This window comes from Tenrec ecaudatus, chromosome 13 (genome assembly GCF_050624435.1).
Source record: "Tenrec ecaudatus isolate mTenEca1 chromosome 13, mTenEca1.hap1, whole genome shotgun sequence".
Lineage (NCBI taxonomy): Eukaryota > Metazoa > Chordata > Mammalia > Afrosoricida > Tenrecidae > Tenrec > Tenrec ecaudatus.
Genome location: NC_134542.1, coordinates 103,552,088 through 103,558,087, shown reverse-complemented (window position 1 = coordinate 103,558,087; position 6,000 = coordinate 103,552,088).

Genomic DNA, 6,000 nt, shown 5'->3' with positions numbered 1-6,000 from the left:
CATTCAGAGACTTTAGCTTGCTTTTCTAGATTTGGATAGCTCATACGGGACTTCTCACTAGACTGAGAATCCTTTCTCTTCCCCCTGCAAAGGTTCTAAAACCATCTTAACCTGAACCCACAGAGACCATGTCTCCACAGTGATATTCTCCCCATCTCTGTGTGCTTTCTTTAAGTATGCACCGACTTTGTCCCAAGCTCCCAGATCTAAAGTCCCTTCCTCTGGGAACCATGAAGTGTACTTTTTTACTACCTGTAGAAAACTTTGCATCTTCTTGTTACTCTTATGCCCTGTTTTTTCAGTAAATGGATGCGCGTAATACCATAAATTTCAGGTTTACTTTTACCTTCCCCCATTGTCCTCTTTACAATAATTACCGTATATTATTATTACTACCAAAATTATTATCATTCCTTATCTGCTAATCCCCCAACTGGATCCTCATTTCAAACAATTAATCTGATTCACTACATGTCTGATGGGGTTACACAACTGTTGCATGGAATAATTTCTTCTCTGGGAGACCTTCCCTTGACCCTGTTCAGGGTGCCAAATTGTGGGGTACCAGCCTCCACAATCAAATGGGTCCAAGGGGCGGTTGTGTGTACTTGAGGTGTAAAATTAAAGACAGCAGATAAGATAAAACATGCAACTGCTCACCTTTGGGACCATCATGCCTTCAGGAACCAGATCTGCGCAGAGAGATTATATTTCCAAGCAAGGCTTATATACACTCTAGGGGAGTGCTGGTCCCTTAATTACAGGAAACCGCATACATAACAGGAAGATGTTTACAATAGGCATACACATAACAACATAGGCGGGCTCTAGAGTCAAGGGCAGAGTAACCTTAGTCATCTCTCAGTTGGCTAGGTGTCTTTGAGCTGTCCTTCAGGGGAATGATCCACCATTATCCTTAGAAAGGAGTGAGCCCTACTTAGGGTGAGCCAGACAATAGGACCTGATTGCCTTATGTGACTGACAAACTTCAGGCAGATAACCTTTAAGCAGTTGACCTTCAAGTGTATAGTCAGTGATCATGTGTTTGCAAACAGCATCTAAGGTTTGCCATATATTATGGGGGACATCCTGGGAAATAACTTTTCTGTTTGCCACACTACATGATGTTGAACTATAGCTTTGGGGGCATGGGCTGGGGCACCGTGAACGACATTACATGGTTGGGGTTCTTCACGAACTCAATCAAATACATGGTCCATGGAATGACAATAAGGGGTCCTCCATTGTGTTTGCTTATGAGTCCACAGAAGCCGTCTTGCACCACGATGCAGCATCTTGAGCCAGAGGTTGCAACTGCTCAGTTTGCTGCTGCTGCATGGCAGTATCTGGCCAGCCTTCTGGCTGTAGTTCATGTAGTGTATGGGCACAGTGGCATGGGCACCCAGTGAAGATATTTTTCTGGATGAAAAGCACTGACTCCCAGTTCACTTTGTCTTTGGTATGTTGTACATTTTTCCCTAGGAGTTGTGATGATTGGAGGTGGAAATGCTCAGATTCCTTGTTAGCTTGGAATGACGAGTTCCAGATTTCCTCCAGCTTTATAACATCTGAGCAGAGGTGAGGGGTGGCCCATCCATGTAGTGTATGTTCAGCTCAAAATACTGGTTGTTGTGTTTCATTGATGTCAGTGTGTCTTCCTGGTCGAGTTGAAGTTGATGACCAAGTCCTGCTTGTCTATAGATAAGCTACAGTTCAACACTATGCAGATCAAGAGCAACATTGAGAAAGTCAAATAGAAACTGATCATGATCCAGGACGTGGACATCACTTCAAGGACTTCAAGACACCTTCATCCAGATGGCCCACAACTGGTCTAGTAGAGGATCTATAGACCAAGACATGGTGGTGGAACCTAGTTATCTGTACAACAATGACCAGGATCTTAAAGACTTAACAGTAAGCAGTCACTGATGGACATATGGTGCCACGCTGCTTTTCCTGAGGAGTAGCTAAAATCTTAAATTCTGTTGGGAATACAAGGCCATCTAAAAACCATGAAAAAGCCCTCAGTTACTCCTTTGTAGGAGACATGAGACCTGCTCACCTGCAGAGAAGGCTCCACACATGGCAAGGTGAAAAGTTGCTAATTCCATGCAGAAGACATTCTTAATAGTGATCAATTAATTTCAATAGAAATTGGGAAATGTGGAGATCAAAAGAACTAGGTGTTTGGCATAAGAGACATTTCTGTCAAAGATGCAGGCTGTACTCAATTTTTATAGCCCATTTTAAGCTAGCTTTCAGAAGTTAGCTAACCAACATACCTCACAAAGCCTGCAGCTGTCCCTCCTCCCTCTTTCTCATAGTGCATGAAGGAACCCCCCCCCCCAAAAAAAATGGAATTGCGCTGACTGGAGTTTTTTTGTCATATATATACAAATATGCTTGACACAATGGATGTATGTATGGATTGTGATCATTGGGAGCACTTACAGCTCTTATCACAATCCATACATACATACATCCATTGTGTCAAGCACATTTGTACACGTTGCCATCATCATTTTCAAAATGCTTTCTTTCCACTTGAGCCCTTGGTATCAGCTCATTGTTTTTCCCTCCCTCCCCCATGAACCCTTGATAATTTATAACTTACTATTCTTTTATGTCTTACAGACTGCTGTCTCTCTTCACCCACTTCTGTTGTGCATTCCCCTGGGGGGAAGGGGATCATGTCAATTATTGTGATTGGTTCCCCCTTCTCCTTTCATCTTTCCACTACTCTCATTATTGGGAGGGGTTTATCTGTCCTGGATTACCTGTGTTGCGAGTGCTTATCTGTACCAGTGCACATGCTCCAGTCTAGCTTGTTTTGTAAGGTAGAATTGGGGTCACGATAGTTGAAGGGCGGGAGCATTAGAGGAAACTTGTATGTCTATACTGCACCTTGACTAGCTCATCTCTTCCTTGTGACCCTTCTGTAAGGGTATGTCCAATTGTTTACAGATGGGCCTTGGGTCCCCACTCCACCCTCCCCTCAATCACATTGATATTTTTTTGCTCTGGGGTCTTTGATGCCTGCTACCTGATCCCATTGACACCTTATGATCACACAGGCTGGTGTGCTTCTTCCATGGGGGCTTTGTTGCTTCTCAGCTAGATGGCCGCTTATTCATCTTCAAGCTTTTAAAACCCCCAGGTACTGTATCTTTTGATAGCTGGGCACCATCAGCTTTCTTTTCCACATTTGCTTGTGCACCCATTTGTTTTCAGTGATCATGTTGGTAATGTGAGCACCACTGAATGCTGGGTTATTAGAACAAGGTGTTCTTGCGTTGAGTACTTGATTGGAGGCTCAATGTCCGTCTGCTACCTTAATACTTATATATTGTTATATGTGGAGTTTTCATAGTATGCCTTTTTCGCACTAAGCAAGTATTGAGCAACTTGCCCTGAGTTAGTGCACCCAGTGGCGTCTCCTGGGAAGGTTACAGTGACTTTTTTCATAAAAGCAATTCTGCTCCAACCTCGTTTTTTTATGATGGCCGATTAAGACTGTGTACAGCTATGCAATTGTTTTCAGCTCAGGAAAAATTCTTCAAAAACTGTTGTGATCTTGAACACAGCTTACAAGGACAGCATTATGGGAAAAACTCAAATTTATGAGTGGGTTCCTCATTTCCAAAAAGGTGCAATGTCAATTGATGACAAACCTTGTTCTGGGCGTCCGCCAACTCCCCAAGTGGATGAAAATGTCGACTCACAGTACATTCAGAGCATGTTCCAGCAGGTCAGACTGTTCATCAAACTTCCTATTTAAAAGGTTCTGTAAAGATTGCGTAGCAGTGTGCGACAAAAAAAGGCCTGATTTGTGGTAGGGAAGAGCTGGTTTTGCCAACGTACCTGCTCATGCAGCGATCTCAGTGTACCAGTTTTTGGCAAAAACCAGCTTGCCCCTCTTGTCCACACACCTTACTCACCTGACCTTGCTCTGTGGGACATTTTTCTTTCTGCGAATGAAGGACATGAAAGGGCAGCAGTTTGACTGCGACATAGAAGAGGTAAAGAGAGAGGGAGGTGCTGTCAGCCATCCAAACGTGAGTTTGAAAAATGTTTCCAAAAACGGAATTGCAGATTTGACAAAGGTATTAAGTGTAATGGGGAGTACTTTGAGGGTGATGTTTGTTGTATTAAAAAAATTAAATACATAGCTTTGGGAGAAAAAAAATTTCCGTTTTTTGGTGGGTACCCCTTATATGTTCTGAGAAAGAACATTCACTAAGCCTGGATCTAAAAACACCATTCTCACTGCCAGCAAGTCAATGCGGACTCAGAGCAAGACTAACTCTTTACCAGACTTTCTTCTCCCAAGGAGCCGCTGGTGGTTTTGAACTGCTGACCATGCAGATTTCAGGCAAATGTGTAACCACTACACCACCAGGACCAAAATTATAACTAAAGGGTCTTGTGTACATTAAAGCATGAATATATCTATCTATATATGTCAACCAATCAATTTTCTTCTTAAGGCCTGGATCCTTTGGACTTAAGCTCTGTGAAGTTTCTTCCCCTGCAGGAGTTTGCTGAATCTTCACAAAGTGCCGAATAAGATTAAAGAATATCATTACACATCTACTCCAACTTTAAACGACATTGCATCCCTAGTTCTGTACTATTAATAATGCTCCCAAATGAGAAATGAATGTCTTAACTGTAATAAATGTTCTCTTAAAGAAAAAAAAAGTTTGTGGGAAAATAGAATGAAAGCAGAATGTTACCCCCCCCCTCCAACTTTGTAGAACTCCCTTATAATGAATGACATGTGTGTGTATCAAGAGGCTTTTAAAAACTTTTTTAAAGGTAGGCTTCGTAACTTATTTATTAAACAATTCCTATTGGCATTTAATTCACATATCATACAATTCAATAGTTCAATCACATCAAGAAGAGTTGTACAATCACCACCATTAGTTTTAGAACTTTTTCTTTGTTCTTCTTCACATCAGCTCTCCATTTCCCCACAACCTCCCCTGTTATGCCCGTAAGAAGCCATTAATCCAATTACTGTTTCTATACATTTACCCATCCTGCATTTCATACACATAAAAACAAAAAAGAGAAAACTAACAAGAACAAAGTAAAACAGATAAAAATCCTCCGGAGAAAATATAAAAAATTAGATCAAATTTAAATGGAACCTAAGGAAGATCAAATGATTGGGCACTACATTGTAACCTCACTGCATCTGCAGTGAGCCACTTCCCAGTGCACTCTGCATGATAGCAAGGCTCCTCACAGCCCTGGCCCGGGGTCAGAGGGGCTCACCAGGGGTTTAATCCATGTGTGGGCCCTACAAATGTATTTTGGGCTTCTGTTGTCATTCACAGCCTCCTGCAAACCAGGTGTTCACAATTTAAGCTCTGATACCATTCGCTCTTTTAGATTTGGATATTATTATTTACAATCCTTGGGTTATACAGGATGATGTGCTTCTTCCATTTGGATTTAGTTGATGCCTCACTTACATGACTGCCTGTTTGAAGACAAGCCTTCAAGACCTCAGTTGCTATCCTAAAAGCCAGGCACCATCTAGTTTCCTCACCACACTTTGCCATAGCACCCACCTCTTCAGGAACCTCTTCATGAGGGCCAGCATCAAGCAGGGCCATGTCATAAGAACTAACTGTTCTTAGATTGGGGCTAGAATTAAATATAAGCCCCAAATCCATTCAAGCATCTAAGGTTTGTGTGTCCCTGGTTCACCTTAGAGGCATCATGGTGATTTTATGTTAGATAGCAGTATCAGCCAATCCCCTGGTACATCACTGCTACTGCCATCCAGTCAGTGCTGACTCAGCAACCCTACAGGGGAGCGTACAACTGCCCCTGTGAGAAGAGACATCTTTGTCCTGAACAATTGAAACTAGTATTTGCACACCTACATAAATCAAAATACATTTTCTAAAAGCAATGACATTCTCTTACATAATAACAATAAACAAATTCAAGAACCTTATATTGACACAAGTCTAAAAAGAG